A 15,036-nucleotide genomic window follows, 5' to 3' on the forward strand; every position below is an offset into this window, starting at 1 on the left:
GAAAGTTCAGTGTGTACCAAGTGTGGCTGATCAAAAGCAAGGCCTTGACGTTGTAAGGAAAAGAATGGCAGCATTATCCCCTCGAGCCAGTGGGACAAAGCAAGCCAAGCCCCTTGAACGCTATTAAAGACGAGAGGCAAACTCCTTTCAACACTGACTTCTGTTGCTTCCCAGGACAAGCCGCCTGGCTTTCTGATTAGTTTGCTCTGGGCCACACAGAAAAGGGACTGAGGACAGAGGGCTCTGCCTGGGAACACGCACAAAGCCAGGTCCCACGTGCCTGTGTGTCACATGAGGCGGCGGTGGTCCCAGGCGACAGAGCAACGCGTGCGTGCGTGCATGGAGTCTCCTGGGAATGCCAAGGCTGGGGCGGGCGGCGGTTCCAGTCTCTGCGTGGGAGGGAGAGGCTCCGGACAGGCCTCTTTGAAACCTCTATCTTTCTTAGTTGTTTACTTGGCTCCAAGTTGCTGTGAAAAGGGGTCACCCTTGTCTGGGGCTGCAATGAAAAGCGGGCGGGTTCTGGGGAGCCGAGATGCTGCCTCCGTGCAGGAGGCCGGGTGTGCTGGCGGCGAGAGGCGCAGTTCCCCCCGCAAGGGACAGAAGAGCCTTCTCTGAGCTCACGTGCAGGGACAGGGCAGGTGCCGCCGTGGCAGATGGTGTTTTGACGCAGTGTAGGAAATCAGATAGGAAGTCTGGCGTTCAGAAGTGGCAGCAAACCGTTCGTCGAAATATTCTAGAAGTCAAGGTCTGGGTGGGATTTTCATCTAGCACACATTAATTGGAAATGAATTAACAGTAATTAACAGGAAATGTTTCTGAAAGGGTTATAATAATATTGCCCGTGGAAAGTATGATAAAAGCCAAGTACATAGAAAGTAAGGGTTGCCTTTAATTTAATCATCAACACTAAAGGCCACAGTGAAGGTGATTTCATAGACTATGTTCCTTTTCAAGTGCTTTATTGACTGTGAACAATAAAAGGCTTATGTAGATGAGAATCATGCCACTTCTCTAGATCTGTGCACGCTCACAAGTGTGGGTTTAGAAGCACAGCCACTTGACAGTTGAAGCCCCACCTCCCTCGTGTTCATTGATCTCTAGATTATAATAAGATACAGTCAAGCATCAGGGTGGAGGGAGGGAGGAGTAATTTACATGGCCATTAAAGCCACTCCCACTTCTGAGATTTCTGGAGGCCAAGGATTAATCTGTACCTTTCCTAAGGATTTTTTTTTTTTTTTGTCATTTTAAATCTTACTTTTCCTTTTGCTTCTTTGTACGTCCTTTTCACTGGCTTCAATACCCTAGCACTTCACAGCTAAGGTGAGAGGACAGTACAGTACCACCAGGTTAAAGGTGTGCTTGCCTGGAAGCACTTCTAACCCACTTCACGATTGTCCTCTAGAGGGCAGTACTGAAGCCAGAACCCCTGTGGGGTCCTCAGCACTACCGTTCATCAGCCAGCCGGCTTGGAGTAAAACAATCTTAGCGAGCACACACACGCAAAATAGGGAGAGGGGGTACAGTCGCCCCACCTAAACGTAGGCAAACAGGATGTTTAGTTGTAGCTTTTTCTTTCTTTCTTGATCATTTGCATAATTGCAGTACTCTTGATTCGCTTTGCGAGTGGGGATTTGGTTCCTAGCCCTGCATATTGCTTCTATAAAAATCTGGAAGTCAAGAAGTAAAGTATGTTGCTGCAATTAGCCAAAACTCCAACCAGAATTCACTGTTGGACTAAAAGAGGACTTTCTTAAGAAAAATAAAAAATCGCTGCCTATCACTTTTTTTCTGAGCCCTAAAACAAGCTTGCTGTACTGTCCCCCTGCTAGCTGAGAGACAGCTGAAGGCTTAACATTCTCATTCAAGGTCATTGCCTATGTTGTGCTCTTGGGGTAGTTGTAAAATAGGACTGCGGTGGGGGAGGTGGTGAAAGATGAGGAGAATAAAGGTTCGTTACTGTTACCCATTCTGCCCCTGCCCACCAGCTGGAGGTCAGGAGAGTGCAGAGAAGCAAAGCTCACCTCCACCAGGGAAAGGACAGAGGTGGTAGAGAGAGGTTCCTCGTAACAGAGAAGTGTATATGTTGGCTGAGGAACACACACTCTGTTGTATGGTAGTGATTGCTCACTTTATTTATATGGTAACTCATTTATGCTGCTGTTCTTTGTTCTTTAGTGAAGATAGATGATCCGGCAGAGAAAATCTTTGTTTTTTATGAGCTCATCAGCTCCTGCAGTCTGTGCCACACCTGTAATTATAATTATGGGCCACTGCTTGGGATGCTGTAATCCTTTCTAGTGAAACTAATTATGAGTTCACAAACTGAGTTACTTAGCAAAGACAGAATGCCTGAGTTGATAGAATCAGCTTCATTAGTCTCTTTCATTGGTTATTCTGTTTGCAGTTAACCTCCTATTAAAATGTAGATGGTTAATATTTTTCAGTAACATGGAGGCATTCTCACATTTTCAAGAGAACTGTGACATAAAAAACTAACTGGGACACTCTGGGCAAACATAATGAGTTGAGCCTTTCTGAAAAAGACAGCTGATAGCAAGAGATCAAAGAATTGCTGAGGTCACACCTCTGGGAAGAAGGAAAGAGAATCCATGTAGAATCCCTGGAAGTAAACTCCTAAGAGATGGTCTTGGTAAATTATTACATGTTGACTGTTTATTTTAACCACATCTTTCTTTTGAGATGGGCATACGTTTCAACACCAACAGACTCCGTGCTGCTAAAATAATTCAGCAGTATGAATATTCCACCATTAAGAAGGAGCAGCCTGATGGTTTTACAAATTCACTGTCCTTTAGATGAAAAACTTTAACACAGAACTTTTTTGTTTCAATTATACTGAGACTTAGAGACATGTAGGCCTTGTTCTAAAGTAACAGAGTTCCTTTTTTTTTCTGAAGAGGCATTGTTTCCCTTTGATAGAATGTTCTTTCTTAGATAGTTGATAAGAAAAGGAATTTGTGATTACTGGGTTTGTATGTAGTTTGCAGTTATAACCTCTTTTTTTTTCCCCCAGCCTCAAAATAGGAGGAGTGGGCTTTTTAAATCCACTTAAAGCAGATAAGACTCCACCCCCAACAAGGTTTCATTTCTAAAATCTGAGCCCAAATATTACAGCCTTCAATTGGTCTATTATATTTCAGTTAGACAAAGGATTTAGTCAACTGCAGTGGCATTTTAGCCTTTTAATCCTGTTGCAGATTACTAGATGTACCATGGGATTTTTCTCTGGCATACCAAATAAAATTCATCTGGGAAAATAGAAGAAACAAAAGTGAAACAAATGAGAATGATCTAGGACAACAATAATTAATTCCATTTATCAATACATATATTCATTTTATGAAAAAGTCTTTTAGATAGAATCAGTGTGTTTCAAAAAATATACATACATGAAAGCAAAATTGCTGTTTAAGCAAAGCTTGCAGGTCCCTAAAGAAGAATCCCAGAATTTTATAATTAGCAATCAACATCACTTCAAACTGCGGTTCTCAGAGTGTAGTCCTAGACAAGCAGCATTAGCATCACCTGGGAGCTTGATAGAAATGCACAGTCTTGGGCCACACTTGCGACTTCCTGACTCAGACACTCTGAGGCTGGAGCTTTGCAATCTGTGTTTTCACAAGCCCCTAAGCTGATTTTGGTGCCCACTCAAGTTTGAGAATCACTGGCTTAGATCAGTACCACACCCTCCTATCTAACCTACTTGCCTCCAGGTTTGCACGTACAAATTATTCCCCACACTGTCTCCAGAATGCCTTTTACATACTGATTTAATTATGCCATCACCCCTTTTAAACTCTTTCGAAGTTCCCCATTGTTGTTGGGTCAGAATATTCATGGTGTCCCAGGCTCGTCACCCACTGGTCCCTGATTAGCTCTGCAGTACCATCTCTCCCCCACCCCATCACTACCCTTTCTCACCTGCAGCCTACATGCACACACAGGTGTGAACACTTAGAACTCGCAGCCCCACGAAGCTCCAGTCATTCTGAGCTCCTTGAAGTTTTGCAGATAACACCACAGTCTCCCTCTCATCCTTAGGCTCTGTAATGTTCCCTCCCCCAGAAATGCCCTGTCCCCTTCCTTCCCACCCACTCCTTCTCACCGCTCTTGATCTGCATCACTTGTTTTCCTCCTTCCAGGACTTGTGTCCGTTGTCACTCATCTGCTTCAGGAAGCTGTACCTGTTCGCCTCCACGCACACCTGGGCCAGGATCCTTTTCTAGGTGTTGCCACAGAACACTCTGTATACTTCCATCGTTGTACTCACCACTCAGAATCACAATTACTTACTTGTCTGTTTTTCCCTTACTAAACTATACGTTTCTAGATGGGAGTAACTAGGTGGGTCTCACAGTCTTGATACCCCAGCATCTAGCATAGGCCTTGGTTTATGATAAGCAATTAATAAGTCCATGTGGAAGAAATGAATGAACCGGTCCCTTGGGACTACAATCACAGATGAACAGAATTGGGTCCTGACAAATCTACTTTGTGGGGATTAACACCTGATCCTCTATTGCTCAACCCCGTGTTCTTGCATTAAAATCATACTGTGTTTCAGATCTAAGGAAAAATTCACCCAACCTGTTTTGTGTGTCAGCTGTTCTGCTCTAGACAGAAAATTTGAACTAGGTAGCCCCTTGGGTTCAATTTATAACAATTTTCTCAACCTGATTCTGATTTTGTGATGAGCTATCCTAGGAAAGGTGACAACCCTGTACCAGGACAGAGTGACATACTGCTTTGTATATATCTCCCACCTCCTCTAGTATATGTGACCCATATAATGGCTGCATAGTACAGGATTCCTCAGATCTGGGCTAGATTCCAGTGCTCTGTGGGCCCGAAGGATCTAATGAGGTGGCCAAACCAGGCTCCTGAAGTGAAAACATCACCTCAGATAGTGGGTGAGAATGTGGACTCTGGTCTCAGACTCATGGTTCAGATCTTGCCCCTAGCCCATGCTAACTGTGACATGTAAGCCTTAGTTCCTTCATCTACAAAATATGGAACAAAGTGTTTCTCAATTCGTGGCACTGATATGAGGGCTAAAGAAAGATGATCTATCAAAAGCACTTAACACAATGGTACATGAAAGGTGCTTGATAAACATGAACAAAAATAAAGCCTTATAAGATACTAAGTAATTTAGCAACCAGTTTCAGCAGGGGCAGGCATACACAAAAGTCAAAATACACGTTAATATCATCCCATCCCATTGAAGTACACACATTGAATTCAAGGGAGTACTGTTACCAGCATGGCTTTAAAACACCCACGAGACTTTTTAGTGTACAACTGCTATGCACAGATTCCAGGGTGAGAGAACATGGCAGACATTTCCAGTTAAGATCCAAACGCTTCCTGTTTATTTAATTTGTGGTCAGCTCTTAATATTACTCTGCACCCTTTGGAATGATGCAAGCATTAAGCTTCCTTTGAATTCAATGGGAGTACTATGCCCAGCCAGACTTCATGAAGCAGAGTGAGAAAAGAGACAGTCCTACAATGAAGAATGGAGTTGAATTTTCAATTGTCCTTAGATTATTACATTAGGCATGTTATTAATATAAAAAGGAAGGGCTTCAATGAACTTGGCCTATAAGTATGGAGCTCAATGGGCTCTTTTATAAAGAGGCCTTTGGTAAAAATGACATTCGCTTTTTTTATTCTTCAGTGACTTCTAAAAGATAGCTTGTACTCTGCTCAGAAAGGGTCAGGAAATCCACTGGCTTTCATAAAATGCTAATATGTCAATGGAGACATGATCACTGAGTGATTAAAAAGAATCCAAACTTCTTTCAAATAATGAACAGATGGCCAATTTGATTACAAAATTGTCAGACATTTGTTGACTGTATCTTCATTCTTAATGCTATTGTAGGGCTTCGCTGGAAATCAGTCAAATACATACTCTTTATTAAGTTTACAGTTTAAGATACAAAATTTTGGTTCCAACAGTGACAAGCTGAGAGATGTTACTTCACCTAAGCCTCCTGATCTATAGAATGGAAGTCTGAGAAGTTGTACATCTTACTTGGGGTCTGTGAATTAAATGAGATCATCTCTGTGAAGAGGGAAGCATAGTGCCTGGCTCACAGGGCGTAGTAAACACTAGCTATTGTAATCCAAAGCCAGTATCCCAAATCTATCATTGGAGGATGTTCTGTGGGAGAATCTGATTGTTCCCATCCCATCGTGTGGCCCTCAGATAGTGGAGAAAATGTGAATACACACGTATACATATCCTCGCCCATCCTTATGAAAACTCCAGCGGAAGATCAGAGCAAGAGGCTGCCATGATGGGTAGCTGGCTGTGGTTCTCTTCATCCAGAAAGTTCCTTGACATTCTAGAGACAAATACATCTGAACTCAGCTGAGATGGAGCAACAATTAATACTCTGTGAGACACACTCTACCCTTGAGAGAAGAATGACTGAAAATGTTTGTGGTTTTTTTCTTCCATCGTTCATGGCCCTTAAGGACACAACGTGGTCCTGCATCTCCTCATTTTCCTTACTTTTGACTTTCTGCCCCTTTCTTCTCTGCTGGCCACACTGTCTGTATACCTGTGTTCTTGCTCCTCTCCCACCCAGCTTTCCAAGTCACTCCTTCCTCTCTCCTTTTTATGTTTTGGCTCCTATTTCCTTCCCATTTTACTATCAGCACCCCCTTCTAGGTGAGGATGCCTTTAAAAAATCTTTAAAGAAAACTGGGTTAATATGAAACTGTCACTGGTGCAGTGGTCTGAGTTGATGCAGAGCAAGAGAGGAGCCGAAGAGGGGATAACTCAGCTCCTGGTGGAGTAGGAGCTTTCAGAAACACTGTATAGAGCAAAAATAGCAACTTCAAGGGGATATTATGTAAGTCTCTGAAATAATAAGCAACAACAACAGATTGAAAATAGACTTGTTCATTTGAAAATGGACTCGTTCATTCTATCCTGGGATTTGAGAATTAATGAGTCTTCCTTGGTGCCTGAAGGGGATAGTCTTAATAAAACTAGAAGAGGCATAACATTGTAAACTTACGCAACAAATTCCCCTGCAGGGTTTTACAGACTGGAAATGAAAATCATTTGTGAAGGAATTGGATATGCTACGACTCATGGATCATATTAAGTTAACCTTCTTTGACCAATGTCCATTCTATTCTCAGGGTCAAGTTATAAATTCCTTGAGAACTGTGGTTTCAACGGTGGGAATATAAAGGCCCTGAATTTTTCATTTCATGCATCTCTCTGAAAATTTAAACATTGTGAGTCCAGAGTTACATAGAATGAAAATGTAACTTCTGATAGCATAGTGGAAGGATGGAGAATAAATGCTGAGTATGGAATCTTAGTTTTTGTCATCGCTACTCTGTAAAGGGCATTCAACCTGTCTCATCATGTTTCACTTTCTACCTCTGGAAGTCATGACAGATGTGTCGTTCGGCCACATTCTCTCAAGAAAAGTCGTCATTCTGTAATAGAGAGATGACTACAAAATGACAGTGTATACCAACATAACAAACCCCAAGCATAAACCCTGATCTGCCAGGAATAAGTGACAGCAGTTTTATGGTTGACATGCCCACAGGTAACTATAGCTTCACATATGGTCTGTGGTGAATTATTTCTCTTATATACACATACATGCAGACACCCCAGACCAGAGGAGGATTGCAAAATGCCTTATATTTATTTATTTGTTTCTTTGTTTATTTATATATTTTTTAAACAGACAGGGTCTTGCTCTGTCACCCAGGCTGGAGTGCAATGGTGCAATCATAGCTCACTGCAACCTTGAACTCCTGTGCTCAAGCGATCCTTATGCCTCAGCCTCCTGAGTAGCTAGGACTACAGGTGCACACTGCCACACCTCGCTAATTTTTTGTAGAGATGGGGTCTTGGTATATTGTCCAGACTGGTCCCAAACTCCTGACCTTGTGCTTTTTAATAATACCTTTTAAAATCAGCACTTCTTATGTATAGGCTTAAAGAAAAATATGTGGATCAGCATTTGGGAAGTTAGGTGAAGCCGTGATCTTTTGCTTCTATTTCCCTTCCCATACCCACTTAAACCAGACAATTATGTTCATGGATACACAGAAAGGCCGAGTTAGGTCCAGATTACTAAAATTGGCTGCTATTTTAAATGACATGTGTATGAGACTTCAGAAATTTCCAAGTTTGACATGGGTTTTTTTCAACCATAAATGTCTTATTTGGCTTTCTGGTTTTTCTCCCCAGAATGAATTTACTATAGTTTTGGGGCATTTTAGCAGGGGAGATGAAGGGAGTTAATTTTTAAGTGCAGAACAAACAGATCATCAGAAATGTTGAAAACTCTTTTGCAGAGGATAAAATGGCCATGGTAAGGACCTTTAAGCTTTATTGGATGTGCTTTCTTTTTCTCTTATAGGTATTTAATGGAGACTACTATAAAATTCCTTTGTATAAAGATTCCAAGAAAATTGCAGAATGTAACAGAAAAAAAACCAAGACTTATGACTTGTGCCCAGAAAAAAGAATTGTCCCTCCCTTTCAGGAAAAAACAGCCCCTTCAAATGACACATGAGCCATGCCATGGTCAACAGATTAGGGCTATTATCTAGCAAGATAATAGCTCTGTGTGGCAACACCCCATTGCTGCTTCCACACAGTTCCTGCCTGGGAGGCCTGTACAACAGTGTAAATCCACCCAGAAACATGTTAAGGCTTCGGAGAGTTCAGCCAACTGGGTTAAGAGGCTTTTAAATTAAACTCAGCATTTGAACTCAGGATCATTGCGTACAGCACACCTCTGCCTACAGCTTTCAAATTTGATCAATATTTTTGAGTAAAAGAAGAGAGATAGGGAAAGATAGTGTTTTCAGGATAGCTGTAATTTTGGTGGAGGTTCCAAAAATTTGATCAGAGCCTAAATTCTGCATTTAAACATTTGTTTTTCAAATGTATGGGGCAGTGGAACAAACAAAAGGCATCCTCAAGAAAACGTGATAAGGTTCATCATTCCCATGATTATTCAACACCCAGCATACATGGAAGCCATTTATTTAAGCAACAACACAAAGAAGCCAACATCAGCATCTTGTCTGAGGTCCCACCATCCAGTCTAGAGATTGTGCTGTTCCTCTTCTGATTCCAAACTATCATCGGGTTGATTCCAATTGCTTTCAGTTGCTTTCTAGGTTTCCTTCCCAGCAGCTGTGTCCTCACCTGCTTCCTGGACAGATCTAGGGTTCTATTCTGTGGATGCTACTTTCTGCTTCAAGATTGCATTTTCAGTGTTAGTGCTACCCTAAGGAGAAGTGGAACAAGTTCCTAAACACTGGAAGAACTAAATCTTGCCTCATCTGTTTTGTGTATTCTTTCCTGGTTTCCAAGATGCCAACTACTGATTCCGATAAATTACACACAAAACTAAAACCAAGCCAAACCAAAACAAACAAAAATAAAAACAAAAACAAACCCAATATATTGATGTGTGCTAATTGTTAATACGTTTTGTGGAACAAGGCTAGTCCTGATGCCTTCTCTTTTCTACCAATGTGTTTTAATGGGAACCTCTTATGGGAACCTTTTGGAGACTATATCTTAATCCAAAAAAATGTCTCAAAGGATGGGAATTTTAGGTCCTTGAAGGAGGCATTTCAGAGCAGGGGAATCCATATGTAAACATTTAGATAGCTCCGTATCCACCCTCAATTAGAGCCAGTGTCTGGTATACAAAGGCAATGTGAACCATGGGGAAAAAGATCTCTGAACAAAGGTTTGATAAAGACAAATCATCAATTTTTCAGAGGTACTAAAATGTCCCCAGAAGTTTCATAGAATTGTCATTCCCTATTCAGATTCTGAAGATAGCCTCATCTGCAAGTTTTATATCCATCTGACCCTTGTAGAGTCGCACAAGAAACAAATCCATTCCACTATATCAAAAGCAGCTACCAATACTTTCAAGGACGTTTCATTCCTATCATATCAATAAGTGCATTTGAAACTTAGTGTCCTGCCAAAATTGAGAACAATTCTTTCTCAGATAATTTTATCTGCTGTGACTCATCATTAAATAGAATGTATTCAGTCATTTATCTTTGTTTTTGTATCAATTCCTTCTTAACCCCTGCCTTCAAGGAGAAATAAAGTGGAGTGTACAATAGCACTACTGAACTTAAGAACATCATATTTGAGATTCTCTTTACAGCCTATGAAGCATGGTCTTCAAGAATTCTCAACCCACGTCCTGTACAAACTCTCTGAATGAAATGGGTCTTGACCTTGTATGGTTTCTGACAGTGCTTCCATTGACAACCTAAGATGCCAACCACCAAAGCAAATGTGGTGGTGATGTCATTGCTGACACAGTTCCACCAAATCACATGCTCAGTGAGGCAAAAGAAATCAAAGTTGCAACACTCTGGCGCAAGAACACGTTGCAGCAGTGATAAGATCAGAGAAAGCATTTAGATGCCAGCCTCTGATCAGGAAGAGACAGAGAAAACTATGCAAACTACACTAGCAGGCTGCAAAGATGAGCGATATTGTGGCTGCATTTTTGGAGAAGAGTGTTGTTCTTATATTAAGGCAGAAATGCCAAGGAATGAAGCTTCAAGTTCTACTGTATGACTTAGCAGAAGGAAAAAAGCTATTATATTATATTCATTCTATGATGCCCATAATTTGAACTTGAGACATTCTCATCTTTATCAGAAATAAGGCATAAGACAGTGCACATAGCCCATGAAAGTTTCCCAAATTAAGGAAGAGTTCTTCCATTCTATACATCCTGTCTGAAATAGGTTTCAGAGTCTGACAAGTAGAGAGATTTCCAGAAGCACAGTCATTTCTGAATATAAAACTTTCTTCTTTTAACTCTTAAATTCCTGAGCGAAGGGTGGGACAGTCTATGGCAATTTTACCTGAAGTTGGCAGAATAATACTGAAAGCTATAAGAAGTTGCAGTCCTCAGAGGTTCCAGTGAGACCAGCATTGCAACTCCTAAGAACACTGAGCCCTCAGGGACCTGAGGTCTAAGATACCTGGTAGTCATCACAGTGATACCTCAGGTGTATAACAAAGCAACAGATTTTAACATTCATTTATCTAACAAATATTAATTAGATGTGCCCTGTTCTGTGATAAAGAATATAATCCTTGCCCTGAAGGTGCAAAGATTACACAAGTAGACATGCAAGTAGATAGGCAGTTATAGCATAGAGCAATTGACATAGAAAATGGACACGTCCCTTGGTAGTGGCTTCCTGAAGAAGATGAAGCTTAACCTAGTGCTGAACAATGAGGCAGTTAGCCAAGTGTGGAGGAAGAGAGCAGAAGGACATTCCAGGCAGAGGCAGAACAGTCTGTACAAAGGTATAAAAGCAAAGAGATATGGCATTTGGGGAAATGAAAGCAGTGCAGAATAGCAGAAGTGTGGGAGGCTCCTGTGGAGTAGCAGGAGAAATAAAGCTGGAGATGTAGGCAAAAGCCAGCCCACGAAGCCTTCTTTCTCCCACTTTCTGTTGTTACTATACAGAGGTGCTAGACCTTGAAAGAACTGAATGTCTTATAAAGCAGACTTTCTTTTTTGGTGTGCACGTTTTACTTCCATAATCAACAAAAAGAGCCAAAGTTCTAGAACTATATGTGAATTTTCATCCAGATTTTATTTCTCTATAATTTACCTATTTTTCAATAATTTGCCACCTAAACCCCAAAACAATAAGGTGGAGTTTTAATTATGGCTGACTCAGTGAGCAGGTATGATTGAGGTTGAGTTAGAAAGACTCTTTACTCAGAAATATGCAATGTGCCTATAGTCCCTCTAATTATCTGTTATAAAACCTGAAATTGTCACTAGAGATTTACTCCTTTTCTTCTTCTAAGAAGGAGAAAAACTTAGGGTGTGCCAGGCAAACCCTTTAGAAAATTTTGACCAATATATATGAATGCAGACTCTATATGTAACTTATGGCCCAGTCATTCCACTACTAGGTATATATCTACAGAAATGAGTATATATGTTCATTAAAGGAAATGTACATAAATATTCGTAGCAGTGCCATTTGTGATAGTCCCAAACTAGAACACTCATCAATAACAGAATAAATTAAATGTGGTGTATTCACATAAAGAAATACTGTAGAATAATGAGGAATGAACTATAATGGCAAGCAACAATTGGGTGAATCTTAAAATGTATTTTTGAGCTAAAAAAAAAGTCAGATAACAATAGTATATACAAAATGATTTCATTTTTGCGAGGTTCAAGAACAAGCAAAGTAATGTGTGGTATTAGAAGTCAGGATACTGGTTACTCATGGGGTGGGTAATGGCTGGGAGAGGGCACAAGGGAGCTTCTGGGGTGCTTGATTTTTGATCTGGGTGTTGGTTACACAGATATGTTCACTTTGTAGAAACTTATTGAACTATATAATTATGATTTTGCATTTTTGTGTATGCACATGTTTAAAAAAGTAGAAATGCTTAGTGAACTTACATATACCAGAAACCATTAGAAAATGCTTTCTTTAAAAAGTATAGCATTTATACTTTATATCACATAAACAAATTAACTCAAATGTATCAAATACCTAAACATAAGAGCAAAAACTGCAAAACTCTTAGACGAAAACAAGGGAAAACCATGACATTGGATTTAGCAATGATTTTTTGGATATAGTACCAAAAGCCTAGGCAACAAAAGTAAAGCCCAAGCAACCCAATTAAAAAAATAGGCAAAGAAGTTAAATATTCCTGTCTCCAAATAAGACATACAAATGGCCAATAAGCAAATGAAAAGATGGAGAAATTGGGACACTCATGTATTACTGGTGGGAATGTAAAATAGTTCAGCTGTTATGGAAAACAATTTGGTAGTTCTTTAGAAAGCTGAGCATGTAATTGCTATGTGATCCAGGAATTCTATGTATAAATCCAAATGAATTGAAAGGAGGAACTCAAACAGGTACTTGCACACCAATGTTCATAGCAGTATTATTTACAATAACCAGAAGATAAAAATAACCCAAATGTCCATTCATCGATGAATGGATAAATGAAAGGTGGTATATACATACAATGGATTATTATCCAGCCTTAAAAAAGAATGAAATCCTGACACATGCTGCTACTTGGATGAGCCTTGAAAATATGCTAGGTGAAATAATCCAGATGCAAAAGGACAAATATTATATTCCACTTACATGAGGAACCTAGAATAGGCAAATTTAAGAGGTTATCAGGGGATGGGGCAATGGGAAGTTATTTTTTAATAAGTATAGAATTTGTGTTCTGGAAATGGTTAGTGGTGATGGTTACACAACATTGTGAATGTATTTAATGCCACTGAATGGTGGCATTTAAAATGCCACTTAAAAATAGTTAAAATGGTAAATTTTATGGCATGTATATTTTACCACCATGAAAATATACCATTTAAAATAGAAACAAAAATTATAAAATACCTAACAGTAAATCTAAGAAAATATGGAACAATTATAAAATCAATTGAAAATCATTAAAGAAGAGTTAAATAAATAGAAAGACACATCATATTCATGATAAAAGAGATTCAATTGTATAAAGATATCAGTTATTCCCAAATTAATTTTCAGATTTAGTGCAAATCCAATTAAAACTCCAACAGGCTTTTTGTTGGATGTTTGTTTTGTGTTGTTTTTCCTGTGAAACTTGACAAGTTGATTCTGAAACTTAAATGGGAGAGTAAATGGTCAAGAACAGCCCAAGTGCAACTGAAGAAGACACAGGCAGAAGACTTGGGCTAGATGTTAGGATTTGTTATAAAGCCATAGAAATTCAGGCTGTCGTACTCACACAAGGATGGCCATTAGGCCAGTAGCTAATGGTTTATCACTGGTTAATGGCGATGACAGAGCTCACACCTTACTTCATCTCCTTTGGGGCTCATCTCTAATTGTTTCTCTCAGTAGTGGGGAGTCCTGTGTAAAACAGCAGTGTCTGCTCTCCCATCGCCACCGCTGCCCTTATTCCCGTCTCCATTTTAGTTTCTCCATAGCAACTTATAGCCCTTTACCATACTGTATATTTTACTTGTGTATCTCTTTTTCATGTCTCCTCACTATAGTGTAAAGTACACAAAGGCAGAGATTTCTTCTTGTTGTTCACTGGAGTGTCTTCAGGATATAGAACACTACCTGGTAAAGAGTAAGTATTCATTTTTTTTTAAGTACATGAATGCAACAGTTTAGAATACTCAAAAACAGACCCACATGTATAAAGGTATCTAATATATAACCAAGTTTATATTAAAAGTCAATGGGAAAAGTATAAATTATTCAATAAGGTTTTTTTTTCTTTACCCAGCTTCTCTTATTCCTAAATTTGCCTAGCATTGAAAGAGCTGAATTCCTACAAATCAGAGTTCTTTTAATTTCTCACCCTATAGAATGTTCCCTTAATATCAAAAAGACACAAAGTTGCAGAACAAAGTGATACAATTAGTTATCTACATAGATTTTTAAAAAGATTACTTCCTCACATCATGCTTAGAAATCAATTCCAAATGGATTTTAAAGACTTAGAGGTGAAAATAAAAATTTTAGAGCTAAAAAAACATATTTCAAACTTCCAGATAAGTAAAAATTTCTTAAATAAGACATAAAAAATACAAATTATATAGGAACTGATGAATAATTTTGACTACATTAAAATTCAGAGCATCTATTTATAATGTATACCATTAAAAAAGAAAAAAATACAAATCATAAATTGGCAAAAGATATTTATAAATACATAACCAACAGAAGATTAGAATCTAGAATATTTAAAGAAAATATACAAGTCAATAGAAAAAGATGAATAATGCAGTAGGAAAGTGGGTGAAAACCATAAATAAGAAACCTTATTAGAAATCAAAGACATGTAAATTAAAACCACAATGAAATACTACTTTTACTCTTCAGTTTGGGCAAAATTTTTAAAATTTGGAAAATATTAATACCAAATCTTGGCTAGGTTGGAGAAACAGAGCTCTTACCCATTGC

At 39.2% G+C, this 15,036-nt stretch overlaps 1 long non-coding RNA gene across 1 annotated transcript in view; it reads left to right on the forward strand.

The window, feature by feature from the left end:
* Positions 1–15,036, forward strand: part of LOC123643668 — a 153,124-nt gene that overhangs the window by 108,269 nt on the left and 29,819 nt on the right. Inside the window, exon 3 of the long non-coding RNA XR_006736867.1 lies at positions 14,118–14,197. This is a non-coding gene — a long non-coding RNA (uncharacterized LOC123643668). The remainder of the gene's footprint in view (positions 1–14,117; positions 14,198–15,036) is intronic.

The sequence above is a fragment of the Lemur catta genome, chromosome 8 (assembly GCF_020740605.2).
Source record: "Lemur catta isolate mLemCat1 chromosome 8, mLemCat1.pri, whole genome shotgun sequence".
Classification (NCBI taxonomy): domain Eukaryota; kingdom Metazoa; phylum Chordata; class Mammalia; order Primates; family Lemuridae; genus Lemur; species Lemur catta.